The sequence below is a fragment of the Ambystoma mexicanum genome, chromosome 2p, assembly GCF_040938575.1.
Source record: "Ambystoma mexicanum isolate Mex_15411 chromosome 2p, UKY_AmexF1_1, whole genome shotgun sequence".
NCBI classification, from domain to species: domain Eukaryota; kingdom Metazoa; phylum Chordata; class Amphibia; order Caudata; family Ambystomatidae; genus Ambystoma; species Ambystoma mexicanum.
Genome location: NC_090923.1, coordinates 1,511,737,033 through 1,511,753,750, shown reverse-complemented (window position 1 = coordinate 1,511,753,750; position 16,718 = coordinate 1,511,737,033).

Here is a 16,718-nt window from a genome sequence, read left to right as displayed (position 1 = left end):
TGGATATCACATCTCATGTTATAGGAAGGGTCTCAGGATTGGAATGGGAAGGACTTGGATATCACATCTCATGCTGTAGGAAGGGTCTCAGGTTTGGAAAAGGAAGGAGTTGGATATCACATTTCATGTTAGAGGTAGGATCTCAGGTTTGGTATTAGAGGCATTGAGATATCACATCTCATGCTATCAGAAGGGTATCAGGATTGGAATGGGAAGGAGTTGGATATCACATCTCATGCTAAAGGGAGGGTCTCAGGTTTGGAATGGGAAGGATTTGGATATCACATCTCATGTTATAGGAAGGACCTTAGGTTTGGTATTAGAAGCATTGAGATATCACATCTCATGCTATAGGAAGGGTCTCGGGATTGGAATGGGAAGGAGTTGGATATCACATCTCATGTTATAGGAAGGATCTCAGGTTTGGTATTAGAAGCATTGAGATATCACATCTCATGCTATAGGAAGGGTCTCAGGATTGGAATGGGAAGGAGTTGGATATCACATCTCATGCTATGGGAAGGGTCTCAGGTTTGGTATAAGCATTGAAATATCACATCTCTGCTATCGGAAGGGACTCAGGATTGGAATGGGAGGAGCTGGATATCACACCTCATGCTAAAGGAAGGGTCTCAGGTTTGGAAGGGGAAGGATTTGGATATCACATCTCATGTTATAGGACGGGTCTCAGGTTTGGTATTAGAAGCATTGTGATATCACATCTCATGCTATAGGATGTGTCTCAGGATTGGAATGGGAAGGAGTTGGATATCACATCTCATGCTATAGGAAGGGTTTCAGGTTTGGTAGAAGCATTGAGATATCACATCTCATGCTATAGGAAGAGTCTCAGGTTTGGGAAGGGAAGGATTTGGATTTCACATCTCATGTTATAGGATGGTTCTCATGTTTGGTTTTTGAAGCATTGAGATATCACAGCTCATGCTATCGGAAGGGTCTCAGGTTTGGAATGGGAAGGAGTTGGATATCACATCTCATGTTATAGGAAGGGTCTCAGGTTTGGAATGGGAAGGAGTTGGATATGACATCTCTTGTTATAAGGAGGGTCTCAGGATTTGAATGGTAAGGAGTTGGATATCACATCTCATGCTATAGGAAGGGTCTCAGGTTGGAATGGGAAGGAGTTGGATATCACATCTCATGTTATATACAGGAAGGGTCTCAGGATTGGAATGGGAAGGATTTGGATATCACATCTCTTGCTATAGGAAGGGTCTCAGGTTTTTTATTAGAAACCTTGAGATATCAAATCTCATGCTATAGGAAGGGTTTTAGGATTGGAATGGGAAGTATTTGGATATCACATCTCATGCTAAAGGAAGGGTCTCAGGTTTCGAAGGGGAAGGATTTGGATATCACATCTCATCCAATAGGAAGGGTCTCAGGTTTGGAATGGGAAGGAATTGGATATCACATCTCATGTTATAGGAAGGGTCTCAAGTTTTTTATTAGAAACATTGAGATATCACATCTCATGTTATAGGACGGTTCCCAGGTTTGGTATTAGAAGCATTGAGATATCACATCTCATGGTATAGGAAGGGTCTCAGGGTTGGAATGGGAAGGAGTTGGATATCACATCTCATCCAATAGGAAGGGTCTCAGGTTTGGAATGGGAAGGAATTGGATATCACATCTCATGTTATAGGAAGGATCTCAGGTTTGGTATTAGAAGCATTGAGATATCACATCTCATGCTATAGGAAGGGTCTCAGGATTGGAATGTGAAGGATTTGGATATCACATCTCATGCTAAAGGAAGGGTCTCAGGTTTGGTAGAAGCATTGAGAAATCACATCTCATGCTATAGGAAGGGTCTCAGGATTTGAATGGCAAGGAGTTGGATATCACATCTCATGCCATAGGAAGGGTCTCAGGTTTGGTATAAGCATTGAGATATCACATCTCTGCTATCGGAAGGTTCTCAGGATTGGATTGGGAAGGAGTTGGATATCCCTTCTCATGCTATAGGAAGTGTCTCAGGTTGGAATGGGAAGGAGTTGAATATCACATCTCATGTTATAGGAAGGGTCTCAGGATTGGAATGGGAAGGATTTGGATATCACATCTCTTGCTATAGGAAGGGTCTCAGGATTGGAATGGGAAGGATTTGGATATCACATCTCATGTCATAGGAAGGATCTCAGGATTGGTATTAGAAGCATTGATATATCACATCTCATGCTATAGGAATGGTCTCAGGATTGGAATGGGTAGGAGTTGGATATTACATTCTTGCTATAGGAAGGGTCTCATGTTTGGAATGGGAAGGAGTTGGATATCACATATGCTATCTGAAGTGTCTCAGGTTTGGAACGGGAAGGAGTTGGATATCACATCTCACGTTATAGGAAGGGTCTCAGGTTTGGTATAAGCATTGAGATATCACATCTCTGCTATCAGGAGTGGCTCAGGATTGGAATGGGAAGGAGTTGGATATCCCATCTCATGTTAAAGGACGGGTCTCTGGTTTGGTATTGGAATCATTGAGATATCACATCGCATGCTGTAGGAAGGGTCTAAGGATTGGAATGGGATGGACTTGGATATCACATCTCATGCTATAGGTAGGCTCTCAGGTTTGGTATAAGCATTGAGATATCACATCTCATGCTATAGGAAGGGTCTCAGGATTGGAATGGGAAGGATTTGGATATCACATCTCATGCTATAGGAAGGGTCTCAGGTTTGGTATAAGCATGGATATATCACTTCTCATGCTATAGGAAGGGTCTCAGGATTGGAATGGGAAGGTGTTGGATATCACATCTCAAGCTATAGGAAGGGTCTCAGATTTGGTATAAGCATTGAGATATCACATCGCATGCTATAGGAAGGGTCTCAGGATTGGAATGGGAAGGAGTTGTATATGACATCTCAGGCCTTAGGAAGGGTCTCAGGTTTGGTATAAGCATTGAGATATCACATCTCTGCTATCGGAAGGGTCTCAGGATTGGAATGGGAAGGAGTTGGATATCCCATCTCATGTTATAGGAAGGGTCTCAGGTTTGGTATTAGAAGCATTGAGATATCACATCTCATGCTATAGGAAGGGTCTCAGGATTGGAATGGGAAGGACTTGGATGTCACATCTCATGCTATAGGGAGGGTCTCAAGTTTGATATTAGAAGCATTGAGATAACAAATCTCATGATATCGGAAGGGTCTCAGGATTGGAATGGGAAGGAGTTGGATATCACATCTCATGATAAAGGAAGGGTCTAAGGTTTGGAAGGGGAAGGATTTGGATATCACATCTCATGTTATAGGACGGGTCTCAGGTTTGGTATTAGAAGCATTGAGATATCAAGTCTCATGGTATAAGAAGGGTCTCAGAATTGGAATGGGAAGGAGTTGGATATCACATCTCAAGTTATAGGAAGCGTCTCAGGATTGGAATGGGAAGGAGTTTGATATCACATCTCATGCCATAGTATGGGTCTCAGGTTTGGTAGAAGCATTGGGATATCACATCTCATGCTATCGGAAGGGTATCAGTATTGGATTTGGAAGGAGTTGGATATCCCATCTCATGCTATAGGAAGGGTCTCAGGTTAGAATGGGAAGGAGTTGGATATCACATTTCATGTTATAGGAAGGGTCTCAGGATTGGAATGGGAAGGACTTGGATATCATATCTCATGCTATAGGAAGGCTCTCAGGTTTGGAAGGGGAAGGAGTTGGATATCACATTTCATGTTAGAGGAAGGATCTCAGGTTTGGTATTAGGGGCCTTGAGATATCACATCTCATGCTATAGGAAGGGTCTCAGGATTGAATGGGAAGGAGTTGGATATCACATCTCAAGCTATAGGAAGGGTCTCAGGTTTGGTATAAGCATTGAGATATCACATCTCATGCTATAGGAAGGGTCTCAGGATTGGAATGGGAAGAAGTTGGATATCACATCTCATGCTATAGGAAGGGTCTCAGGTTTGGTATAAGCATTGAGATATCACATCTCATGCTATAGGAAGGGTCTCAGGGTTGGAATGGGAAGGAGTTGTATATGACATCTCATGCCATAGGAAGGGTCTCAGGTTTGGTATAAGCATTGAGATATCACATCACATGCTATAGGAAGGGTCTCAGGATTGGAATGGGAAGGACTTGGATATCACATCTCATGCTATAGGCAGGGTCTCAGGTTTGGAAAGGGATGGAGATGGATATCACATTTCATGTTAGAGGTAGGATCTCAGGTTTGGTATTAGAGGCATTGAGATATCACATCTCATGCTATCAGAAGGGTCTCAGGATTGGAATGGGAAGGAGTTGGATATCACATTTCATGCTAAAGGGAGGGTCTCAGGTTTGGAAGGGGAAGGATTTGGAAATCACATCTCATATTATAGGAAGGATCTCAGGTTTGGTATTAGAAGCATTGAGATATCACATCTCATGCTATCGGAAGGATCTCAGGTTTGGTATAAGAGGCATTGAGATATCACATCTCATGCTATAGGAAGGGTCTCAGGATTGGAATGGGAAGGAGTTGGATATCACATCTCATGTTATAGGAAGGATCTCAGGTTTGGTATTAGAAGCATTGAGACATCACATCTCATGCTATAGGAAGGGTCTCAGGATTGGAATGGGAAGGAGTTGGATATCACATCTCATGCTATAGGAAGGGTCTCAGGTTTGGTATAAGCATTGAGATATCACATCTCATGCTATAGGAAGGGTCTCAGGATTGGAATGGGAAGGAGTTGGATATCACATCTCATGCTATAGGAAGGGTCTCAGGTTTGGTATAAGCATTGAGATATCACATCTTATGCTATAGGAAGGGTCTCAGGTTTGGTATAAGCATTGAGATATCACATCTCATGCTATAGGAAGGGTCTCAGGATTGGAATGGGAAGAAGTTGGATATCACATCTCATGCTATAGGAAGGGTCTCAGGTTTGGTATAAGCATTGAGATATCACATCTCATGCTATAGGAAGGGTCTCAGGGTTGGAATGGGAAGGAGTTGTATATGACATCTCATGCCATAGGAAGGGTCTCAGGTTTGGTATAAGCATTGAGATATCACATCACATGCTATAAGAAGGGTCTCAGGATTGGAATGGGAAGGACTTGGATATCACATCTCATGCTATAGGCAGGGTCTCGGTTTGGAAAGGGAAGGAGATGGATATCACATTTCATGTTAGAGGTAGGATCTCAGGTTTGGTATTAGAGGCATTGAGATATCACATCTCATGCTATCAGAAGGGTCTCAGGATTGGAATGGGAAGGAGTTGGATATCACATCTCATGCTATAGGAAGGGTCTCAGGTTTGGTATAAGCATTGAGATATCACATCTCATGCTATAGGAAGGGTCTCAGGGTTGGAATGGGAAGGAGTTGTATATGACATCTCATGCCATAGGAAGGGTCTCAGGTTTGGTATAAGCATTGAGTTATCACATCTCATGCTATAGGAAGGGTTTCAGGTTTGGTAGAAGCATTGAGATATCACATCTCATGCTATAGGAAGAGTCTCAGGTTTGGGAAGGGAAGGATTTGGATTTCACATCTCATGTTATAGGATGGTTCTCATGTTTGGTTTTTGAAGCATTGAGATATCACAGCTCATGCTATCGGAAGGGTCTCAGGTTTGGAATGGGAAGGAGTTGGATATCACATCTCATGTTATAGGAAGGGTCTCAGGTTTGGAATGGGAAGGAGTTGGATATGACATCTCTTGTTATAGGGAGGGTCTCAGGATTTGAATGGTAAGGAGTTGGATATCACATCTCATGCTATAGGAAGGGTCTCAGGTTGGAATGGGAAGGAGTTGGATATCACATCTCATGTTATATACAGGAAGGGTCTCAGGATTGGAATGGGAAGGATTTGGATATCACATCTCTTGCTATAGGAAGGGTCTCAGGTTTTTTATTAGAAACATTGAGATATCAAATCTCATGCTATAGGAAGGGTTTTAGGATTGGAATGGGAAGTATTTGGATATCACATCTCATGCTAAAGGAAGGGTCTCAGGTTTGGAAGGGGAAGGATTTGGATATCACATCTCATCCAATAGGAAGGGTCTCAGGTTTGGAATGGGAAGGAATTGGATATCACATCTCATGTTATAGGAAGGGTCTCAGGTTTTTTATTAGAAACATTGAGATATCACATCTCATGTTATAGGACGGTTCCCAGGTTTGGTATTAGAAGCATTGAGATATCACATCTCATGGTATAGGAAGGGTCTCAGGGTTGGAATGGGAAGGAGTTGGATATCACATCTCATCCAATAGGAAGGGTCTCAGGTTTGGAATGGGAAGGAATTGGATATCACATCTCATGTTATAGGAAGGATCTCAGGTTTGGTATTAGAAGCATTGAGATATCACATCTCATGCTATAGGAAGGGTCTCAGGATTGGAATGTGAAGGATTTGGATATCACATCTCATGCTAAAGGAAGGGTCTCAGGTTTGGTTGAAGCATTGAGAAATCACATCTCATGCTATAGGAAGGGTCTCAGGATTTGAATGGCAAGGAGTTGGATATCACATCTCATGCCATAGGAAGGGTCTCAGGTTTGGTATAAGCATTGAGATATCACATCTCTGCTATCGGAAGGTTCTCAGGATTGGATTGGGAAGGAGTTGGATATCCCTTCTCATGCTATAGGAAGTGTCTCAAGTTGGAATGGGAAGGAGTTGAATATCACATCTCATGTTATAGGAAGGGTCTCAGGATTGGAATGGGAAGGATTTGGATATCACATCTCTTGCTATAGGAAGGGTCTCAGGATTGGAATGGGAAGGATATGGATATCACATCTCATGTCATAGGAAGGATCTCAGGTTTGGTATTAGAAGCATTGATATATCACATCTCATGCTATAGGAATGGTCTCAGGATTGGAATGGGTAGGAGGTGGATATTACATTCTTGCTATAGGAAGGGTCTCATGTTTGGAATGGGAAGGAGTTGGATATCACATATGCTATAGGAAGTGTCTCAGGTTTGGAACGGGAAGGAGTTGGATATCACATCTCATGTTATAGGAAGGGTCTCAGGTTTGGTATAAGCATTGAGATATCACATCTCTGCTATCAGGAGTGGCTCAGGATTGGAATGGGAAGGAGTTGGATATCCCATTTCATGTTAAAGGACGGGTCTCTGGTTTGGTATTAGAATCATTGAGATATCACATCGCATGCTGTAGGAAGGGTCTAAGGATAGGAATGGGATGGACTTGGATATCACATCTCATGCTATAGGTAGGCTCTCAGGTTTGGTATAAGCATTGAGATATCACATCTCATGCTATAGGAAGGGTCTCAGGATTGGAATGGGAAGGATTTGGATATCACATCTCATGCTATAGGAAGGGTCTCAGGTTTGGTATAAGCATGGAGATATCACTTCTCATGCTATAGGAAGGGTCTCAGGATTGGAATGGGAAGGTGTTGGATATCACATCTCATGCTATAGGAAGGGTCTCAGATTTGGTATAAGCATTGAGATATCACATCTCATGCTATAGGAAGGGTCTCAGGATTGGAATGGGAAGGAGTTGTATATGACATCTCAGGCCTTAGGAAGGGTCTCAGGTTTGGTATAAGCATTGAGATATCACATCTCTGCTATCGGAAGGGTCTCAGGATTGGAATGGGAAGGAGTTGGATATCCCATCTCATGTTATAGGAAGGGTCTCAGGTTTGGTATTAGAAGCATTGAGATATCACATCTCATGCTATAGGAAGGGTCTCAGGATTGGAATGGGAAGGACTTGGATGTCACATCTCATGCTATAGGGAGGGTCTCAAGTTTGATATTAGAAGCATTGAGATAACAAATCTCATGATATCGGAAGGGTCTCAGGATTGGAATGGGAAGGAGTTGGATATCACATCTCATGATAAAGGAAGGGTCTAAGGTTTGGAAGGGGAAGGATTTGGATATCACATCTCATGTTATAGGACGGGTCTCAGGTTTGGTATTAGAAGCATTGAGATATCAAGTCTCATGGTATAAGAAGGGTCTCAGAATTGGAATGGGAAGGAGTTGGATATCACATCTCAAGTTATAGGAAGCGTCTCAGGATTGGAATGGGAAGGAGTTTGACATCACATCTCATGCCATAGTATGGGTCTCAGGTTTGGTAGAAGCATTGGGATATCACATCTCATGCTATCGGAAGGGTATCAGTATTGGATTTGGAAGGAGTTGGATATCCCATCTCATGCTATAGGAAGGGTCTCAGGTTAGAATGGGAAGGAGTTGGATATCACATTTCATGTTATAGGAAGGGTCTCAGGATTGGAATGGGAAGGACTTGGATATCATATCTCATGCTATAGGAAGGCTCTCAGGTTTGGAAGGGGAAGGAGTTGGATATCACATTTCATGTTAGAGGAAGGATCTCAGGTTTGGTATTAGGGGCCTTGAGATATCACATCTCATGCTATAGGAAGGGTCTCAGGATTGAATGGGAAGGAGTTGGATATCACATCTCAAGCTATAGGAAGGGTCTCAGGTTTGGTATAAGCATTGAGATATCACATCTCATGCTCTAGGAAGGGTCTCAGGATTGGAATGGGAAGAAGTTGGATATCACATCTCATGCTATAGGAAGGGTCTCAGGTTTGGTATAAGCATTGAGATATCACATCTCATGCTATAGGAAGGGTCTCAGGATTGGAATGGGAAGGACTTGGATATCACATCTCATGCTATAGGCAGGGTCTCAGGTTTGGAAAGGGATGGAGATGGATATCACATTTCATGTTAGAGGTAGGATCTCAGGTTTGGTATTAGAGGCATTGAGATATCACATCTCATGCTATCAGAAGGGTCTCAGGATTGGAATGGGAAGGAGTTGGATATCACATTTCATGCTAAAGGGAGGGTCTCAGGTTTGGAAGGGGAAGGATTTGGAAATCACATCTCATATTATAGGAAGGATCTCAGGTTTGGTATTAGAAGCATTGAGATATCACATCTCATGCTATCGGAAGGATCTCAGGTTTGGTATAAGAGGCATTGAGATATCACATCTCATGCTATAGGAAGGGTCGCAGGATTGGAATGGGAAGGAGTTGGATATCACATCTCATGTTATAGGAAGGATCTCAGGTTTGGTATTAGAAGCATTGAGACATCACATCTCATGCTATAGGAAGGGTCTCAGGATTGGAATGGGAAGGAGTTGGATATCACATCTCATGCTATAGGAAGGGTCTCAGGTTTGGTATAAGCATTGAGATATCACATCTCATGCTATAGGAAGGGTCTCAGGATTGGAATGGGAAGGAGTTGGATATCACATCTCATGCTATAGGAAGGGTCTCAGGTTTGGTATAAGCATTGAGATATCACATCTTATGCTATAGGAAGGGTCTCAGGTTTGGTATAAGCATTGAGATATCACATCTCATGCTATAGGAAGGGTCTCAGGATTGGAATGGGAAGAAGTTGGATATCACATCTCATGCTATAGGAAGGGTCTCAGGTTTGGTATAAGCATTGAGATATCACATCTCATGCTATAGGAAGGGTCTCAGGGTTGGAATGGGAAGGAGTTGTATATGACATCTCATGCCATAGGAAGGGTCTCAGGTTTGGTATAAGCATTGAGATATCACATCACATGCTATAAGAAGGGTCTCAGGATTGGAATGGGAAGGACTTGGATATCACATCTCATGCTATAGGCAGGGTCTCGGTTTGGAAAGGGAAGGAGATGGATATCACATTTCATGTTAGAGGTAGGATCTCAGGTTTGGTATTAGAGGCATTGAGATATCACATCTCATGCTATCAGAAGGGTCTCAGGATTGGAATGGGAAGGAGTTGGATATCACATCTCATGCTATAGGAAGGGTCTCAGGTTTGGTATAAGCATTGAGATATCACATCTCATGCTATAGGAAGGGTCTCAGGGTTGGAATGGGAAGGAGTTGTATATGACATCTCATGCCATAGGAAGGGTCTCAGGTTTGGTATAAGCATTGAGTTATCACATCTCATGCTATAGGAAGGGTTTCAGGTTTGGTAGAAGCATTGAGATATCACATCTCATGCTATAGGAAGAGTCTCAGGTTTGGGAAGGGAAGGATTTGGATTTCACATCTCATGTTATAGGATGGTTCTCATGTTTGGTTTTTGAAGCATTGAGATATCACAGCTCATGCTATCGGAAGGGTCTCAGGTTTGGAATGGGAAGGAGTTGGATATCACATCTCATGTTATAGGAAGGGTCTCAGGTTTGGAATGGGAAGGAGTTGGATATGACATCTCTTGTTATAGGGAGGGTCTCAGGATTTGAATGGTAAGGAGTTGGATATCACATCTCATGCTATAGGAAGGGTCTCAGGTTGGAATGGGAAGGAGTTGGATATCACATCTCATGTTATATACAGGAAGGGTCTCAGGATTGGAATGGGCAGGATTTGGATATCACATCTCTTGCTATAGGAAGGGTCTCAGGTTTTTTATTAGAAACATTGAGATATCAAATCTCATGCTATAGGAAGGGTTTTAGGATTGGAATGGGAAGTATTTGGATATCACATCTCATGCTAAAGGAAGGGTCTCAGGTTTGGAAGGGGAAGGATTTGGATATCACATCTCATCCAATAGGAAGGGTCTCAGGTTTGGAATGGGAAGGAATTGGATATCACATCTCATGTTATAGGAAGGGTCTCAGGTTTTTTATTAGAAACATTGAGATATCACATCTCATGTTATAGGACGGTTCCCAGGTTTGGTATTAGAAGCATTGAGATATCACATCTCATGGTATAGGAAGGGTCTCAGGGTTGGAATGGGAAGGAGTTGGATATCACATCTCATCCAATAGGAAGGGTCTCAGGTTTGGAATGGGAAGGAATTGGATATCACATCTCATGTTATAGGAAGGATCTCAGGTTTGGTATTAGAAGCATTGAGATATCACATCTCATGCTATAGGAAGGGTCTCAGGATTGGAATGTGAAGGATTTGGATATCACATCTCATGCTAAAGGAAGGGTCTCAGGTTTGGTAGAAGCATTGAGAAATCACATCTCATGCTATAGGAAGGGTCTCAGGATTTGAATGGCAAGGAGTTGGATATCACATCTCATGCCATAGGAAGGGTCTCAGGTTTGGTATAAGCATTGAGATATCACATCTCTGCTATCGGAAGGTTCTCAGGATTGGATTGGGAAGGAGTTGGATATCCCTTCTCATGCTATAGGAAGTGTCTCAAGTTGGAATGGGAAGGAGTTGAATATCACATCTCATGTTATAGGAAGGGTCTCAGGATTGGAATGGGAAGGATTTGGATATCACATCTCTTGCTATAGGAAGGGTCTCAGGATTGGAATGGGAAGGATATGGATATCACATCTCATGTCATAGGAAGGATCTCAGGTTTGGTATTAGAAGCATTGATATATCACATCTCATGCTATAGGAATGGTCTCAGGATTGGAATGGGTAGGAGGTGGATATTACATTCTTGCTATAGGAAGGGTCTCATGTTTGGAATGGGAAGGAGTTGGATATCACATATGCTATAGGAAGTGTCTCAGGTTTGGAACGGGAAGGAGTTGGATATCACATCTCATGTTATAGGAAGGGTCTCAGGTTTGGTATAAGCATTGAGATATCACATCTCTGCTATCAGGAGTGGCTCAGGATTGGAATGGGAAGGAGTTGGATATCCCATCTCATGTTAAAGGACGGGTCTCTGGTTTGGTATTAGAATCATTGAGATATCACATCGCATGCTGTAGGAAGGGTCTAAGGATTGGAATGGGATGGACTTGGATATCACATCTCATGCTATAGGTAGGCTCTCAGGTTTGGTATAAGCATTGAGATATCACATCTCATGCTATAGGAAGGGTCTCAGGATTGGAATGGGAAGGATTTGGATATCACATCTCATGCTATAGGAAGGGTCTCAGGTTTGGTATAAGCATGGAGATATCACTTCTCATGCTATAGGAAGGGTCTCAGGATTGGAATGGGAAGGTGTTGGATATCACATCTCATGCTATAGGAAGGGTCTCAGATTTGGTATAAGCATTGAGATATCACATCTCATGCTATAGGAAGGGTCTCGGGATTGGAATGGGAAGGAGTTGTATATGACATCTCAGGCCTTAGGAAGGGTCTCAGGTTTGGTATAAGCATTGAGATATCACATCTCTGCTATCGGAAGGGTCTCAGGATTGGAATGGGAAGGAGTTGGATATCCCATCTCATGTTATAGGAAGGGTCTCAGGTTTGGTATTAGAAGCATTGAGATATCACATCTCATGCTATAGGAAGGGTCTCAGGATTGGAATGGGAAGGACTTGGATGTCACATCTCATGCTATAGGGAGGGTCTCAAGTTTGATATTAGAAGCATTGAGATAACAAATCTCATGATATCGGAAGGGTCTCAGGATTGGAATGGGAAGGAGTTGGATATCACATCTCATGATAAAGGAAGGGTCTAAGGTTTGGAAGGGGAAGGATTTGGATATCACATCTCATGTTATAGGACGGGTCTCAGGTTTGGTATTAGAAGCATTGAGATATCAAGTCTCATGGTATAAGAAGGGTCTCAGAATTGGAATGGGAAGGAGTTGGATATCACATCTCAAGTTATAGGAAGCGTCTCAGGATTGGAATGGGAAGGAGTTTGATATCACATCTCATGCCATAGTATGGGTCTCAGGTTTGGTAGAAGCATTGGGATATCACATCTCATGCTATCGGAAGGGTATCAGTATTGGATTTGGAAGGAGTTGGATATCCCATCTCATGCTATAGGAAGGGTCTCAGGTTAGAATGGGAAGGAGTTGGATATCACATTTCATGTTATAGGAAGGGTCTCAGGATTGGAATGGGAAGGACTTGGATATCATATCTCATGCTATAGGAAGGCTCTCAGGTTTTGAAGGGGAAGGAGTTGGATATCACATTTCATGTTAGAGGAAGGATCTCAGGTTTGGTATTAGGGGCCTTGAGATATCACATCTCATGCTATAGGAAGGGTCTCAGGATTGAATGGGAAGGAGTTGGATATCACATCTCAAGCTATAGGAAGGGTCTCAGGTTTGGTATAAGCATTGAGATATCACATCTCATGCTATAGGAAGGGTCTCAGGATTGGAATGGGAAGAAGTTGGATATCACATCTCATGCTATAGGAAGGGTCTCAGGTTTGGTATAAGCATTGAGATATCACATCTCATGCTATAGGAAGGGTCTCAGGGTTGGAATGGGAAGGAGTTGTATATGACATCTCATGCCATAGGAAGGGTCTCAGGTTTGGTATAAGCATTGAGATATCACATCACATGCTATAGGAAGGGTCTCAGGATTGGAATGGGAAGGACTTGGATATCACATCTCATGCTATAGGCAGGGTCTCAGGTTTGGAAAGGGATGGAGATGGATATCACATTTCATGTTAGAGGTAGGATCTCAGGTTTGGTATTAGAGGCATTGAGATATCACATCTCATGCTATCAGAAGGGTCTCAGGATTGGAATGGGAAGGAGTTGGATATCACATTTCATGCTAAAGGGAGGGTCTCAGGTTTGGAAGGGGAAGGATTTGGAAATCACATCTCATATTATAGGAAGGATCTCAGGTTTGGTATTAGAAGCATTGAGATATCACATCTCATGCTATCGGAAGGATCTCAGGTTTGGTATAAGAGGCATTGAGATATCACATCTCATGCTATAGGAAGGGTCTCAGGATTGGAATGGGAAGGAGTTGGATATCACATCTCATGTTATAGGAAGGATCTCAGGTTTGGTATTAGAAGCATTGAGACATCACATCTCATGCTATAGGAAGGGTCTCAGGATTGGAATGGGAAGGAGTTGGATATCACATCTCATGCTATAGGAAGGGTCTCAGGTTTGGTATAAGCATTGAGATATCACATCTCATGCTATAGGAAGGGTCTCAGGATTGGAATGGGAAGGAGTTGGATATCACATCTCATGCTATAGGAAGGGTCTCAGGTTTGGTATAAGCATTGAGATATCACATTTTATGCTATAGGAAGGGTCTCAGGTTTGGTATAAGCATTGAGATATCACATCTCATGCTATAGGAAGGGTCTCAGGATTGGAATGGGAAGAAGTTGGATATCACATCTCATGCTATAGGAAGGGTCTCAGGTTTGGTATAAGCATTGAGATATCTCATCTCATGCTATAGGAAGGGTCTCAGGGTTGGAATGGGAAGGAGTTGTATATGACATCTCATGCCATAGGAAGGGTCTCAGGTTTGGTATAAGCATTGAGATATCACATCACATGCTATAAGAAGGGTCTCAGGATTGGAATGGGAAGGACTTGGATATCACATCTCATGCTATAGGCAGGGTCTCGGTTTGGAAAGGGAAGGAGATGGATATCACATTTCATGTTAGAGGTAGGATCTCAGGTTTGGTATTAGCGGCATTGAGATATCACATCTCATGCTATCAGAAGGGTCTCAGGATTGGAATGGGAAGGAGTTGGATATCACATCTCATGCTATAGGAAGGGTCTCAGGTTTGGTATAAGCATTGAGATATCACATCTCATGCTATAGGAAGGGTCTCAGGGTTGGAATGGGAAGGAGTTGTATATGACATCTCATGCCATAGGAAGGGTCTCAGGTTTGGTATAAGCATTGAGTTATCACATCTCATGCTATAGGAAGGGTTTCAGGTTTGGTAGAAGCATTGAGATATCACATCTCATGCTATAGGAAGAGTCCCAGGTTTGGGAAGGGAAGGATTTGGATTTCACATCTCATGTTATAGGATGGTTCTCATGTTTGGTTTTTGAAGCATTGAGATATCACAGCTCATGCTATCGGAAGGGTCTCAGGTTTGGAATGGGAAGGAGTTGGATATCACATCTCATGTTATAGGAAGGGTCTCAGGTTTGGAATGGGAAGGAGTTGGATATGACATCTCTTGTTATAGGGAGGGTCTCAGGATTTGAATGGTAAGGAGTTGGATATCACATCTCATGCTATAGGAAGGGTCTCAGGTTGGAATGGGAAGGAGTTGGATATCACATCTCATGTTATATACAGGAAGGGTCTCAGGATTGGAATGGGAAGGATTTGGATATCACATCTCTTGCTATAGGAAGGGTCTCAGGTTTTTTATTAGAAACATTGAGATATCAAATCTCATGTTATAGGACGGTTCCCAGGTTTGGTATTAGAAGCATTGAGATATCACATCTCATGGTATAGGAAGGGTCTCAGGTTTGGAAGGGGAAGGATTTGGATATCACATCTCATCCAATAGGAAGGGTCTCAGGTTTGGAATGGGAAGGAATTGGATATCACATCTCATGTTATAGGAAGGGTCTCAGGTTTTTTATTAGAAACATTGAGATATCACATCTCATGTTATAGGACGGTTCCCAGGTTTGGTATTAGAAGCATTGAGATATCACATCTCATGGTATAGGAAGGGTCTCAGGGTTGGAATGGGAAGGAGTTGGATATCACATCTCATCCAATAGGAAGGGTCTCAGGTTTGGAATGGGAAGGAATTGGATATCACATCTCATGTTATAGGAAGGATCTCAGGTTTGGTATTAGAAGCATTGAGATATCACATCTCATGCTATAGGAAGGGTCTCAGGATTGGAATGTGAAGGATTTGGATATCACATCTCATGCTAAAGGAAGGGTCTCGGGTTTGGTAGAAGCATTGAGAAATCACATCTCATGCTATAGGAAGGGTCTCAGGATTTGAATGGCAAGGAGTTGGATATCACATCTCATGCCATAGGAAGGGTCTCAGGTTTGGTATAAGCATTGAGATATCACATCTCTGCTATCGGAAGGTTCTCAGGATTGGATTGGGAAGGAGTTGGATATCCCTTCTCATGCTATAGGAAGTGTCTCAAGTTGGAATGGGAAGGAGTTGAATATCACATCTCATGTTATAGGAAGGGTCTCAGGATTGGAATGGGAAGGATTTGGATATCACATCTCTTGCTATAGGAAGGGTCTCAGGATTGGAATGGGAAGGATATGGATATCACATCTCATGCTATAGGAAGGGTCTCAGGTTTGGTATAAGCATGGAGATATCACTTCTCATGCTATAGGAAGGGTCTCAGGATTGGAATGGGAAGGTGTTGGATATCACATCTCATGCTATAGGAAGGGTCTCAGATTTGGTATAAGCATTGAGATATCACATCTCATGCTATAGGAAGGGTCTCAGGATTGGAATGGGAAGGAGTTGTATATGACATCTCAGGCCTTAGGAAGGGTCTCAGGTTTGGTATAAGCATTGAGATATCACATCTCTGCTATCGGAAGGGTCTCAGGATTGGAATGGGAAGGAGTTGGATGTCACATCTCATGCTATAGGGAGGGTCTCAAGTTTGATATTAGAAGCATTGAGATAACAAATCTCATGATATCGGAAGGGTCTCAGGATTGGAATGGGAAGGAGTTGGATATCACATCTCATGATAAAGGAAGGGTCTAAGGTTTGGAAGGGGAAGGATTTGGATATCACATCTCATGTTATAGGACGGGTCTCAGGTTTGGTATTAGAAGCATTGAGATATCAAGTCTCATGGTATAAGAAGGGTCTCAGAATTGGAATGGGAAGGAGTTGGATATCACATCTCAAGCTATAGGAAGCGTCTCAGGATTGGAATGGGAAGGAGTTTGATATCACATCTCATGCCATAGTATGGGTCTCAGGTTTGGTAGAAG